Source organism: Carassius gibelio, chromosome A13, assembly GCF_023724105.1.
Source record: "Carassius gibelio isolate Cgi1373 ecotype wild population from Czech Republic chromosome A13, carGib1.2-hapl.c, whole genome shotgun sequence".
In the NCBI taxonomy this organism is placed as follows: Eukaryota; Metazoa; Chordata; class Actinopteri; order Cypriniformes; family Cyprinidae; genus Carassius; species Carassius gibelio.
In genome coordinates this window covers 14,975,274-14,990,876 of record NC_068383.1, presented here as the reverse complement: position 1 = coordinate 14,990,876, position 15,603 = coordinate 14,975,274, and the positions used below count along the sequence as shown (strand labels likewise).

At 37.7% G+C, this 15,603-nt stretch overlaps 1 protein-coding gene across 6 annotated transcripts in view; it reads left to right on the top strand.

Moving 5' to 3' along the window:
• The window catches only part of LOC128026271 (bifunctional heparan sulfate N-deacetylase/N-sulfotransferase 2), a 105,928-nt gene that overhangs the window by 46,225 nt on the left and 44,100 nt on the right, over positions 1 to 15,603 (top strand). The window contains exons 4-5 of one of the 6 annotated variants that reach the window (XM_052613187.1): positions 6,906 to 7,056; positions 7,274 to 7,327. The exons of 4 other annotated variants lie outside the window; for them this stretch is intronic. The gene's annotated coding sequence lies outside the window, so the exon portion shown is untranslated. Of the gene's footprint in view, positions 1 to 6,905; positions 7,328 to 15,603 lie in introns of all 6 variants that reach the window. One more of the 6 variants, XM_052613188.1, reaches the window with a different exon arrangement.

The following is a 15,603-nucleotide window of genomic DNA, read 5'->3' as shown; positions in this document are numbered from 1 at the left end:
TATTTTGTTTAAGTGCAGGTCAGAGCACAGTGTAGTTTTGACAAGTTGGATGCCTGCCTCCATTCAGTCATGGAAAGAAGGGACTATTCTAGGGCTTTGGCTTCTCAATCCCGTTGTATTTAAGCAGGTGGTGTCTATTTCGTTGATCAACCTTTCACTCCGTGTTATGGCTGGCTATGCTTTTGTAGATATTGGACAGAAGGAAAGCTGGGTTAGGTCAGACTGGGTTCACACAAGTGACAGATTATATTGATCAAGTCACTCATTCAGGGCCTCATAGTTTGCTTTGTCAGTATTATAGTATACCCATACAGTTTAAGTTAAATATACTTTTATATTCTTATTATATAAATAGCAATAATTAATAAATCAATATTATCTATAAAAGTCATACTCACAGCATAATGGGGCAGTCTACCCATGATCACTGATTAAAATATGTTCAACTGTGAGAAACATCTAAATAATTCAATTTAATCTCTCTCTCTCTCTCTCTCTCTCTCTCTCTCTCTCTCTCTCTCTCTCTCTCTCTCTCTCTCTCTCTCTCTCTATATATATATATATATATATATATATATACAGTATTTATGTGTGTTTGTGTATATATATATATATATGTGTGTGTGTTTTTGTGTATATATGTATATGAATATTTGTGTGTGTAACAATGCACTAGGCATTGTTGCACACAGGTAACTATTGCCATGTTCATGGGGAATATTGAAAAAAGCTACTTTGTACTCTTCCCTGGTTAGACTTTTACATAAAATCAGAACATCCGAATAAAGAAACAGACACAATAATCACAAGAAACAATATAAATTAAAACTTAAAAAAAGCTTAGAGTCTACAGTGACACCTAAATATTTAAATTAACTCACTTCCTTGATTTCCTTTTGGTCAATTTGGGAAAGCATTCAGTGCTTTGCTCTTTAATGAAAAACACATTGAAACCGTTTTATTATAATTTTGGGGGGAAACTGGGAAACACTGACCAGTCGCCTGGTTAACAATTCTGCAGCCACATAAGAAGTTTCTTCTTTTACATAAATAATTTGTCATCTGCGTATATTTGACAACCAACCTTCTTGCAATTTTCAGGTAAATAATTTATATATAAACAAAAAGCAAAGAACCCAATATTAAACCTTGTGGTACACCTAGTTTTGACTTCACACTACAAATTTGAACACAGGTATGAGTTGAACCAGTTAAGAGCTTGTTAAGAAAAGTTCATTTGTTTCCTTTTATTTATGAATAGTTCATGATTCACAGTATCAAAAGCCTTTTTAAAATCTAAAAATACTTCTCCCACTACTTTTCTTTATCCAAATGACTTTTCATGGCATCTATAGAATGATATATCCATTTCTGTTGAATACCTGGACAAAATCTAAATCCCTTAGAATTTAAAATATTTTTTTCTGATGGAAATGGAAACTTTCAACAAATTCCATCACACCCTTTTGCCATAAGTCACACGCTCATATACACCCGCTCCCTGCCCCGCAGATGCCCGTAATCCTGCCATAATGAGTGTGTGCCCCCGCCTGCTGAGGTTCTGTCTCATTAGCTTTGTACTAATGGAGCCATACAAGTCTGGCCACTCCGACTTCTCCAGCACCAGGCTAACGTAACCCATCATGATGGCTATTGCCTGACAGACAGCTGGCCGGCTGACCTGAAGTGAGACCTCATCACCAGGGTGAATTAATATCGCTTTCACTGCTGCTGTCATTACTGGTGACTGTGCACGAGGGGGTGATTTGTACTTGGCTTGCTTGAGAATTAAGAGCAGCGATGAAGAAAGAATGAGAGGGAAGAAAAGGAAGTCATCTGAAACAAGGCCTCTAGGGTTGCTATAGTGCAGATGGCCTTGTCAGAGAAGAAACTATCATTCCTCTCTTTCTCTCTCTCCCGCTTTCTCACTCTGTGGGGTTGAGGCTGGAAATTTGTTAGTGTTGCCCACTGCCCTGCTCTCCCTCAGCTATCACCACAGAGTCAGGAAGAGGCTGTTGGCAAAGCCCAGACATTGGGTGTGAGTGGAATCTGTCTTAGTTTGTGTGTGTACGTGCATGCCCGAGTTCTGGAGTTAGTTTGTGTGGAAAATTGAATTTTTTTGCATGCAGCAGACCTGAGGAAAGACAACATTTTGAACTCGCTTTTTAAATTGTCTTGGTCTCTGGCAGTGCCTGTATGTTAAAAGTAGGAAAATCAGGGAGCGATCGCATGTGTGCATGTTTGTGTGTGAGCGAGGAGCGCACAGTGTTGTTTATTGCATGCTGCTGAAAAGCTAATGGTGTTTTTCCATTACCAGTACCAGTTCAACTCGCCTCGTCTCGGTTCAGCACGCTTTTCGCTCCGTTTTCCATTGCAGATAGTACCTCCACAATAGTACCTGGTCATCATAGTGACGCCGCAGGAAACTGCCATGACGACACTAAGCGACACACACCTGCTACCCACACACACAGGACAATGGAGGAAATCGAGTGTATGCTGTTTTTTAGGGCTGCTCCGATCACGATCGGCCGATCGTTATGCGCATCTCGTCAGTAAAGCCGGTTCTCTAATCAGCGGTAAATTCCCTCAGGTGCGTGATTTCACATAGAGCAGCTGTTACTACACAGAGCCGTTGTTAACTGAGAAGATGCGCAAATAAACGCTGAAAACGAAGTGGATTTGCATCAGGTTTACATTCACAACATGAATATTACAAGACAACTTCAGTGTGCCAGCTGGCCACTGCTACACCTTTCAAACAGGTTATAAGTAACTCAGGTTTGCACAACTCCTCGTTTTATTTTTTTTTGCCTAACTTTGTCTTTCAAATGGAGTCGTTCACCAACACATGAAAATGTACCGTATTTTCCGGACTATAAGACACTTTTTTTCATAGTTTGGCTGGTCCTGCGACATATAATCAGATGTGACTTATTTATCAAAATTTATTTGACATGAACCAAGAGAAATGAACAAAGAGAAAAGAACCAAGAGAAAACATTACCGTCTACGCTTTGTGTAAACTGTATAATTGTTGGCATCCATGTTTTTTTTTTTTTTTTTTTTAATGAAATTAATTCCTCTTTTTCAGTAAAGATACATCAAACCGATCAAAAATAACAGTAAATACATTTATAATGTTATAATCTATAAAATATTTATATTACTAATAAAAGCTGTTCTTTTAAAATTTCTATTGATCAAAGAATCCTGAAAACGTGTATCAAAGGTTCCACAAAATTAAGCACTGAAACTCTTTTCAACATCAATAATAAGGAATGTTGTTGAGCAGCAAATTACCATTTTGGAATGATTTCTGAAGCATCATGTGACACTTAAGACTTCGGCAATGTCAGCTGAAAATTCATAGGAGTAAATTACTTTTCAAAATATATTAAAATAGAAAAAAACACTTTTTCAAAAAAATTAAAAAATCTTAGCGACCCTAAATATTTGAACAGTAGTATAGATAAATGTTGTATGTCACAAGTCGAACTCATCCATCTTTACACATTTCAGTGTTTGTACTAAAGGTACAAAAGGCACATAATGTGCAAGCTCTTACAGCTTGCCTTGGACTCCAGCAGGCACACAGTGACGATGGGAACTGTGGAGTCGTTTATAGACAGGCCAACGGTCATTGACTTTTCCCCTCAAACGGAGTAACTTGATCTGATCCTAAAATGTGAATCTAAAGCCATCGCAATTTGAAGCAGTGTTTTTTCCATTGGCTCAACTTAACACCAACACAACTCCATATTTCTACCAGCTTTACAATTGTAACTTTACACCACACACAGCTGTACCTTACCTTGTCACTCCAGCAGCTGCTCTCAGCGGAGGTAACCAAACACCAGTGCACCCCCTCTCCTCTCCTCCACATCAAGCTCAGAGGGAATTTCAGCAGTGCCTCAGTCTAATATGAGTTCAGTCTTTGGTGTTTATGCTCCGTAGACTGATGATTTTTGCTTTGGTGTAGATTAGGAGTTATTAAACGGAACGGCATGTCTTACAGCAGATGCCTGCCATAGGCATTACACAAAGATGTGATTGCAAAACAGCTCAATGTTAAGTTTTCTGCTCTTTTTCAGTATGCAGGGATCCTAACAGATGGCCGTTCTGACTTCTGATCAGTCTAAAGTTTAGCAGGAATTATACGGCCACTTGCTGCACTTCCTTGTTGGCTTTCCCTCACTCCTTTACTTTGTGTGAGCAGCATATGGAGCACGTAGACAGCAAGAGCGAAACGGAGTGGATATGTGAGGTTGAATGATCGCTTGGCTGTGCTGGAAAGCCGAGGGTCGTCTGTAATGAGTGCCTGCAGCTTAATCGAATACAGGAATGTTCAGGATCTGTTTCCACCAGAAGGATGAGCGAAGTAATAAAGCAGTCGGAGAATGAGAGAGGCAAAATGCATATGAGAACGGAGAGAAAAAGAAGGTGGTAATAGAAAGAGGAGAAACCCAGAGGGAGTGAAAATAGGAGAGGGTGCGGGAAGTGTCAGCGCTTCTCTGGGGAGTAGGAAGAATGGAGACGGGACAGATTAGAGGAAAGATAAATGGAGGAAAGCTATCTGAGATGTTTCCTGCATTTAGCCGTCTTACCAGGGCTTTGTTGCAGGGTGTAAACACAGCAATGATAATAGCTTCGGGCTTGCAACTAGAGAGGGACGAAGCCCAGTCCATGCTGACAGGGATAATGTCTGCAAGCTGCTAAATGTTTCTCATGCCTTGTTCCTCAAGCATTATAGTTTGGTAGAAGATGCTATCATAAACCGGGTCATATCAAGTCAGGTGCACATATGCGGTCAGAAAGTAATTTTCACTCAAAGAATCCCAAACACAGATGGAAAGTAATCTGACTTTTGTGAGTCATTAATAAGAACCAGCTTATAAAGATAGTTTAAGAAATGAAATCTAACTTTGTATTTGTTTTTGTTATGTGTTAATTACATGCAATAAACCTAAACCAAATCCTAATGGAATAGTAAGTACATGTAATTATGCATAATGTATTACTATAGTACATACTTACAGTGTGTAACAAGGGCACTGTAAAATATAATGTATTGCCTTTGTTTTATTGTGTACTATGTATTTCTCATCACATTCATTTCAGACTGCCAGCTCACATTTCTTTCGCAGTGGAACTGCAGATTCAGCAGCAGCGTAAAGCAGTGCAGGAAATACTGTCATTTTTGTGAAGCATTCAAGCTGCATACATCAAATAATGAAGACCTTCAAGAACAGCTAACAAATCCCGAACAGCATAAATCAGCATTCTGTTGCAGTCATTTGTACAATGAAACATTTGTGAACCTTACAAAGAATCAACCTTTTGTGAACCTTACTCCCATCCGTGATGCTCCAAGTGCGGAGAGACCATGCACAGAGTGATTGTGCCTTTGTTTGTGCTGGTGGTCATGCTCTCTGATGTGGTCTGTGTGTCCTTGTTAGCAGTAGACATGCTGTGACAATATAGCAGCCTGTCTGCCTGTCTATTCATCTTCTGTCTGACTGTCTGTGTCACCATATCCACCCCCTGAGAGTCTGTCGTTTTCGGTTTTCTCCCATTCAGTGTCGTGAGACCCCAGCTTCCATTGCTACATTTAACATGTGCCTAAGGGCCATTTCTAATAACATATATTTGATTTAGACAAAAGCCCTATTCGGATGGGACTAGTTTTACAGGGGGTCGTTAGAGAAATCTGCGTTTCACAGACGTACTTGGTGATTTTAATCCCGTCCGAATCTGCCACGTCTGTGTTTTTCTCACACAACCTCTGTGATAATTCCAGAGCAAATTACCTACCGTTTTTCAGCAAACTCAGTGATCCTCTGAGAAAACTAATCCTGTCCGAATGCGAATGTCTGTGATTGCCGGTGACATTTCATTTCACAACGCGTTTCCTTGTGTGTTTTGGCCAACGTGAATTACCGTAGATGTTCTTACCGCGCGGATGTTTGATATATTTGCTTAGCGGCAAATAAATAATAATAAAAAAATAATACAAATAATAAAATCAAGAGCAAGATCGCGTAAACTGTTAATACCTGCTATTGTCGTATCAGCATCAGGTAAGATTACACACATTCATTTATGTACTCAGTTACATAATATTTTAATTACATTTAAATAAAAAAAGGGGAAAAAAAAGGAAAACAAGTTAAACTAAAGGAGCCACACATTAACATGGTTTTGCTATACTAGCCATTTAGTATTTATTGTGTAATAATACTAATGGCAATCATTCTGAATGAATGCAGTGCACGCATACAGAGCGTGTGATCTCTGTGACGCCCAGATGCACAAATCAGACCCTCCCACCTATGTAATAAACAGGGAGATGTTAGTCCCGTCCGAATTGGTACATGAAAATCACAGACGTCAGGTGGTAAGAATCGAAACTCAAACGTAGTTTAGAAAACTAGTCCCGTCAGAATAGTGCTAAAGTGTATACTACAAGTCAGAAGTTCAGTGCCCTGCCCACATTTAAGACTGAAAGTATTGTATTTTCTGTTACGTTGTCAGTTTCATGGGCTGTAATTCACTCAACTAATCTTCTTGATGTCATCTTGGAAAAGCTTGTGGTCATTTGTTGCTCTGATTTGCACAGGAGGAGGAAGAGCTGAAAAATATGGTTGAGGCAATTTTTGGTAGGCTCGGGTCACTGCTTTACTGGCCAGCCATTCTCTAGAGGTTTTTAAGCAAGTTGGCTTACATCTATGGCTTTTGTTGCAGACACTTACAGGCCTTCTGTCTTGTGTACGTTGTGCTTTAGGGTGTGTTGTTGTAGTTCCAGAAAATACAGGGTTATATGATCTTATTTGATATCTATTTCTTTAGTGTTATTGTTTTTGAAACCCTGACATCTCTCCTTCATTTGATCTCTTTCTCTCTAGCTCTCTCGCCTGCAGGCTGATGATCGTCATCGGGATCTGCAGGTTGTTTTATTGGCGATGACAGTGGTTCTTTGTGTTGTGGAGCTGGTGAAAGATAAGCTGCAGCTGAGAGAGCAGAGCAGGGATGTATAAGGACAGTAAGAGAGTTACGGTGGGAGAGCTTGTATTGTTGATTTGTGCTCAAAGAGCTTTGGAGGGCAAATTGAGAAATAGAAACAAAGTTTAACAAAGACTAAGTGATTAGTGAGGTCTAGAAATGTTTTGAAAAAATATTGCTATTGTGCACAAAATGTTTGTTATTGCACAGTAATACCCTCTCTCAGAAGCTTTGTAGCATTTTATTATTATTTTTATTTTTATTTTTTCAGGAAATAAGTTGCACTGGGTCAAAATCACATTGGTGAAAGAAAAAAGTCGCAATGGTAAGCATCTATAAACATGTATTTTAGTTCCACTCACCCCATAACAAATCTTTTAAATGTAATGGTATTTAGAAAAGAACATGAATGGAAAAAATAAGTATAAAAAAACTAATTATAGTGGCGTTCATTATAAACAACTATTATTATAAACACCAAGCCTAAAGACATTTATTTGTAAAAACATAGATGCAAATAAAATCAGGGAAACCCAAATGTGTGGACTTCGCACATTTTTTGTTTGCTTGATGTTAATTGCACTATATAAGCCACATTTCGAAATCTGAATCTCAGCGCATTTCAAATTATAAAAAACGATTTCCTATCTTCCAGAAAATATGATAGCTAAATGATTTAATGTTGCAATTTTAATAGCTGGTCAAAGGAGAACATTTTTAGTTCAAGACAAGTAACTTTATTTTTTTCATCCATTGAAATGTATTTACTCGTATATGTTAATTTAGTTTTCATGTTATTGTTTTTGTTTTGAAATCTGTTGTTATCTTCTGTTTGTAGTTCTTAATGCATGTTCAGCACAAAACGTTTTTTGGAAATCGTGAAGAAACATTTGTAGTAATAGTATTTCCATGTAATACTACTACTACAAATAATAACAATAATAATTACTTTTAATAATAGTACTGAATGTTATATTCTTTTGTCCTCGAAACATTGACCACTGGAACACATTCTGTGTGGATGCACTCAAAGGAACACATCCGATCTGGGAACCTGAAGCCAGACAAATAATTCAGGGCTTCTGTAATATTAACTAGCCGTTCCCACAACCCAAGTCCGTTTTGAAACCGTAGTTTGCACATCCATAATATTGAGTGTCCTTGCATGTTGAGCTACAAACTGTACACGTGTACATGACTGATGGCGGCTGACAGTGAGAGACTGATTGTGTTAGATGTGAATGGTGGTGTTTGTAGGGATTTGGTGAGTTCTGAATCTGCTGCCAAGTGCCACTGAGACAACAAAGCAGATGGAGAGGGGAAGACGCTCTGTTAGAGCCGTTAACCACAGGCCAAAGCAAGACACGCCTGTGTGTTTTTGTGTGTGTGCATGCGTGCCTGGCATTTTTTAGGTGGCTGATCAAGACAGAAGGTGCATGTTGCAGTTTCGCTCTCCTGTGTTCACAGCAACGGATCCTCATCTGTCTTTAAGCTTCGCTCTCATTCTCTCCTTTAATGAGACCTCTTTCTCTTCTTCCACTGCAGAAGCAGAGATGCTATAATTACTGGCCTTTGTGAAGGAGAGCAGTTCAACAACAATCAGTTTTGTACCACTTAAGAGGCAGGATGTTGATTTGGGTGACCACGGGGGGGCTCAGACTTGCTTTCGGAGGTCTACTTTCCCCGCAGATCTTGGATCTAACTCTAATCAAATTCACCTGAACTAGCTAATCAAGGTCTTTGGGTTCACTTGAAAATTACGAACAGGTGCTCGCAGCAGGACCGGATCTTCAGGAGCAGGACAGATCACTGCTGTCTTGGCTGAAAACGAAGGCACCTGCCTTGCTGCCTAGGAAACCGAAATGGTTTCATAACTGCTTTCATAGTTTGACTGTTTTGTGTGATAATTTAGTGAAAAAATATATATAAAATAAGTTTTTTGCTTTCATTTGCTTCGTCAAATGCCATGTTTGTTTGTTTTTAACCAACAACTCAACTGTACAGACAGTTTGATATTATTACCACTTTTTTACTATTTTAATATCCAGAAACTATCCTTTATCTGTCTATCTATCTATTTATACTATAGATAGACAGAGAGATAAATAGTAAAAGTCTGTTCTTTATATACACATTTTTTATTAGATGACAAATTTCCCCAAAAAACATACAAGTAGCTGTAATGGAATTATAATAGATTATTTACTTTACTTTGTATTAAAAACATCACAATTATATTAACAAGTACATTGGATTTGAAAAAAAAAAAAAAAAAAAGGTTCATATTTTATTTTTCTATTATGTCACACGTGGAGTAAAAATACAGCAGCTGGTGTATCGGAATATCGTAGTTTACAGAATGTAAGCTTGGGATTCAGCCATGCCTCGATGCCTCACAGCCTCTTTGTACTGGCTGTAGACTTTTTCAGGTTTTGGACACAAGCCAAGGGTTTGTGCAAAGTACCGCAGCCGTCGTTAATAAGTCTCTGTCTGTTACCCGTGTGCCGTCTCGGAGCGATGCCGCTATCAGCAGCAGCATTGACTTATCTCAGTCTCATTTGAAACACTGTCACTTGTCATTCTAAGAGTAATGGCAGTACTATAATGAGAGAGGGTGTTCGCCTCTCAATCAATTCGACCTTAATTAATGTTAATGCAACGCCCAAAAGCCCCCGCAGCTCTCTTCATCTCTGCCAGCTCCTCCTCTCCCCCTTTTCTCTGTGGTCATAAGGCAATCGAGACAACATCTTCATCACTTCTGCACTCGTACATTTATATAACAATAGATATTTGTGTAGTCTCGCTGGTATCCTGGCCACTGTTGTAGTTATGGCTCACAGCACCACAATGGCCAATTAATGTTCCCTGACACAGAGCATTTGCCCCTTGAATTATGGGAATGGTGTGGAAACCAATCACAGCTCCTTCCCTATTTTCTTTTTGTTGCTACAGTTGGCCTTTAATGTGTGTGATAGGTTTTGTGCGAAAGCCGCGCCTCACATCACATAACACGGTTTACAATCGTATAACAATATATTGTAATTGATTTTCCTCACAGTATTGTTTGTGGCCAAACAGATTTTTCGTCATTCCCCCAGTCTTCAGTGTCACATGATCCTTCAGAAATCCTTCTAATATACTGACGTAGTACTCAAGAAGCGTTTCTGGTTATTATAAATTTTGAATAAAATGTTTCAAATGCATTTAAAACAGAAATCTTAGTATTAAAAACAAAGGCTAATGCTTTCACACCTGAAACTTGTTATATTGGAATAAAATGGCTTTTTTTTCATCTTTACCCATAAATATACTAAATCCATTGTTTACACATGGGATGGATGTTTGTCTTTGTCTGCATTGCTACCATTCACACATCAGCACCAGCATGCTGTTAAAATGTTATAGCCGCAAATATTGTTTGTAAAAGAGTCTCTAACTCCTGCAGTAATCTGCTCAAATGGAAAAAAGTTCTATTGTTTCATTGTCTGTACAGTTTGACAACAGTTTCTTCCCACAACATATGTACCTTGTATAATCATGATCTCTCGTCGCAGGCTTTTTTGTCAGAACTTTGTGATTTGGCTGAAGCTCATTGACAGCAGCAGACTAACTATATCAGACCTTCCTAACTTAGTATGTGCTTAAACCACTGAAAAACAGATCATTTTCACATATAACCTCTAGACAGAGATAATATGATCTTATATGGAAATTTATATAAGACCCATGAATGAAAATGGTTATATTGCCTATCATAAGTGAAAAAAAGAAATCCATCTTGACTGTTGAGCCTCATTTGAGTAACTGCCTCAGAGAGGGAGAGAAAGAGGAATATCTTAAATGATGTCAGATCTGTACATAATCAGCTTCCGTTCCTGTCTCTCTCTTTCGCTCTCTATCTCTCTATATCTGCTGCTTCCTCCTTCAGTGTCACAGTTTGAATTATCTCCCTTTTCGGGAACATCTCAATGTGTTTGGCTGTGAATGCCAAACACTCAATCACTGTTCTGTTTCCTTCCTCTCCTGGTCTCTAAAGTAATAGGATTCCTCATCCGGCATGACTCAACTCTCGCTGGCTTAATTGGAGCACGAAAAGACGGCAGACGGTTTACAATAAAACAGGAAATGCTCAAGTGACGCTCCTCAAAAAGCAGGCTCGCAAATGGAAATTAAGACCACATTCTTCTCAGGCCTAAAGCGTATTGGACTAGTGCATAAATATAAATGTGCTAAACTAGATGTGGTGATATAAGCTTGAAGTGACGGGCTGGTCTGCTGATGAGTCGACAGCGATTATTATGCTCTGATAACAGTCCTGTGTAAAACATTCACACGGCCATATTGATTCTGCCTTCACTGTAATGAGGAGAGACAGTTACAGTCTCATTTCACTGTCTAGTTCTTTATGGTTGAATCAGTTTGTGGTGAATGTGAATTCAGGCACTAGCAGAGACCTTGATCCACTAAACATTAGCACACTGATGACTCAATTTCCTCTGACATGATTATGTGGATGCGCAGCATCACTATATATCACATCAGGACTGATATCATTCTTCATTGTAGCTATTAAAAAATAAAGTGCCACCGTGAAATATGCATTCATCCTCCATTTCTGTTGTCTTGAGAAACTGGAGAAAACGTAACATTTCCAGTAAATGCATATAGTGAGTAGCTAATGCTCACTTGTCACTGTGGATTGTGGGATTTTTTAAGTGAATGTGTCAGTTCCCTGGAGTGATTTCTGGCAATGATATGTCCCTTGAAATGTCTGATTCACTGGGCTTTGCACTGACTGTAAGCATAAAAATAAATAGCACATACAGAAATGGGATAAAATAATATATTTTAAAAATACATTTATCTTGTTTTTCAGCACTGTTTAATGAAATATATTTATGTATTAAATTACATATTATATTTTACATTTATACAAAATGTTGATTTAATTTAGTTAATAGTAGTTAAAGTCTATTTATGGCATAATTTTTTTCACTTTATAGCATTTATACACAAGTGCCTAAAACTTTGCGCAGTACTGTAGCTTTGCCGGGTTTTTTAAAGTGTTTTGGAGACATTGCCATAGTTCTTCTGGATTTAGTCAGTCTCAGTTTGTTCTGTTTCTTCATGTTATTCCAGACAGACGGATGATGGTGAGATCAGATCCCTGTGTGGAGCACTGGCTGTCAGACTCCTTGTGCAAACAAAAACTAATGGCAAAAGGAATGTTTGCTAATGTATACTGATATTTCCTACTGACACACTACAGCAAAAGAGAGAAATAACAGATTAAAATTTTTGTTGGTGAAAATACTAGTAGCAAGACTTTTTTTATATATATATATATATATAGATAGTAGTGTATATTTATACAATTTGTCCACTGTACTGGATCAGCTTTATTTTATTATTATTTCTATGCTATTATAGTATTATGTTAAATTATCTTTTATTTTCATATTTTTTAATCTTTAATTTTAAAGTTTGTGATTTTGCTATAGGCTTTTGTATTTTTTATTAGTTTCTCTAGCTTTAATTGGTTTTTACTTTAGTTTTAGTCATTTTATTACTCCAACTTAAACTTTTTCAGTTAGTAGCCAAAGCAACACTTTGTTTTCTTTTTAAGTTTAATTTAGAGTTTTACATCTAATATGTATCTTTCAACTTTATTTCAGTAAATAATTGTTAAATTTTTTCACCCTTTTTTGCAAGCAAATTCTAATAAGATTAAAAAAAACACTTGAGCCTCTAACACTTGCACTCTCTATTCTTACTGCTTGTCATCTTTAAAAAAGAGAGCCTGAGACTAGCATTCTCTATTCTTTTTCTATTCTATCTTTTTTCTTTTTATATATTATAAAAATGACACCTCCAACACTAGCATTCCCTATTCTTTTTCTAATCTTTTGACTTGTTTGATTTTTATAAAAAAGACCATATAACACTAGCATTCCCTATTCTTTTTTATTCTACTTGTTTTTCTTTTTATTTATAAAAAAAGAAGCTTTGGGCTAAGCGAGACTTGGCACAGCACTTACATATTATTGCTCTTTTGTTGGTTTTGATTGCTTCTATTGTCCTCATTTGTAAGACGCTTTGGATAAAAGCGTCTGCTAAATGACTAAATGTAAGTATATAATGTGTGGATGTGGCTTTGAACGTGGTGCTCCATGTTCATGTTTTGTGTGGGTGCCCGTGTGAGCTATACCTCCACTGTGTCTCTGCTTCATTCCAACTGAGTAGTTTAATGAGACAAGAGGGGCCAAAGCCCAGTGTGTGAGACTGTCTCTCCACAAGAAGCATGAATTAAGCATGACTACACCAACGGCACTTCGCTGAGTTTAAAGTTACTCATCATTACCTTCATGTTTAAACCTCCCTGTCCAACGCTGCCCATTATTTCTGTACCTCACCTTATTCTCCCTATATAAGAAACAAGCTTATAGTCAAAGCATCCAGTCTGTCATGAAGCATCAGTGACTGTCTCATCCCTCTTCTCATGAGCCAAAGATTCATTGCTTAATCCCATCATTTAAAACTCGTGTGTGAGTGGAGCGCAGCTTCCTCTGAGTGTGTCTTGCTGCAGGGTAATGCTTCTACCCTGATGTGATCTGACACATTGAACCGCTGCGTCTCAACTGCCGCACCATTACCTCCACACAGAGAGAGGAAATTAAGGAACTTCACTCAAGTTTGAAGGACAGAAATCTTAGTTATTTTTTTTGTTGTTTTCTTTTTTTCCCCCTTTTGTGAATCTTCGAGCCACTTACAGTTTTCTTCTGAATAACAAGTTGTCAGTCTTTAATCAGAATGTTCCATAAATTTTGGCTCCACGCGTCATCTTGATCTTTGCCAAGTGGAATCAAAGCGTTTGTAAGTGGGATGCGTCATCATTCAACGCAGTGTGTCTAATGTAGCAGGGAGTCCAAATGTGCCATATTTTGCTGTGTATTCACCATAAAATTATTGCTCTCCAGTTGAGAAAGCAAGATACGGTGCTTGTCAGTGCAGCATTTAATTTACCCAGAACCAAAGCCTAAAACCTCATCTTAGCCTAAAACCTTTTTGCCGCCTTGAACACCGCTATTTCCCAAATCTAGTTTATTTAGAAATATAGTGTTTTTATTTCTTTACTTTGTGCAATTTTGTATTTGCGCACACTAGGGTTTCTTACCAGTTAACTGTCATGTAACAACACCAGTAATACCGGTATCAGCATGGGGGTGGGGCGTTCCCTCGTTGTCTCGCTTCCCTTCGCTTTTAAATAGCTTGTAAAAGTGGCGTGCGCATTTTACTTTCACTTTCAAAAAGCTGCAATTGTTTGTTTTTAGTTTGTTTGAATTTTACCCTCTTTTCTTCACTTTCCTTCGCTTTTAAATAGCTTAAAAGTGCCGTGTCCTTTTTACTGTAATTTTCCAATTAGCGGCAGTTTGGCATCAATTGCTTGAATGCAACGATAAAATATGATGTTACACTCACTTTAGCCTATATACAAAACAGAACTTTTATTAACAAAACAAATTAAAATACACCATTGCTAAAGGGCAGGCAATGCCTTATATAAAATAATAAATAAATTAAATAGTTTAAATAGGTATAGAAAACTGGAAATAATATATAACCAAATAAATAACAAACAATATTTTTTAGCAAAACGAATTAGAAAGCTTGAAGGCACGGCATACACCTTGATGTCAAATAAAATAAATAAATGACACAAATTTTAAATAAAGTAAAAATCAGCAAACAATGTGGAACCAATTAAATAAGAAATGAATGTTTAAATAAATTAAAAAAAACTAAGGTAAATGGCAAAACTTAAGAGGTTTTTCAAAATTCCAAATTTTACCAGAGAGGCACTTTTGCATTTAGTTTCTTAACTTAATTATCCGCCATTGTCTTGTCTGTCTCGCATCACTCTTCTTGTCAGTCAGCTCGACTCTCTCTCCTCACTGGATAAATGAAATCTGATTCAGCACGCTGCATAGAGCAACCACGTTCAGTTTTTAATTGTAATGTCTGTTCTTTTACTGAACTAAATAATTTTTATTACTACGAAAAAATCTAAACGACGGTGGGGGTCGGTGCAGCGGTGAGCAAGTGATGTAACTAACGCGATAGACGATGTTGCGGCTTAAGACCGGTCACCATCAACATTGCTATCGCGACACAACAGCAGTCCTGCTCCTTTAAAATATGCCAGCATTTTACTTATTAAAGCCCTTTCAAATGATTAATCTCAGTGTTCCACATTGCATTGAGCTACAGCGTTACCCCCGGCACCGTGTTGTGCTCAGGTCAAGCATTGTAATGTGACACTTGAAGTTCAAACAATTCCAGTTTTGACCCTGTTTTCTGCTGACCTTTTGAAGCGAGTTATTACCAGACAATTTGCGTGACATATCGTTGCCTGGCGCCTGTGCAAAAATCATAAAATACAAGAATATCTCGATGCATCAGGTTGTGCAACACAACATTAGAGGTGCGTCTTGACATTCAGAAAATAATCATCATATTATACACATTATTTATTTGGATTTTATGGTAAAATTGCCCTTTTTACCGCGAAAAAGTCATTGAATAAACCATTAGCAATAATAC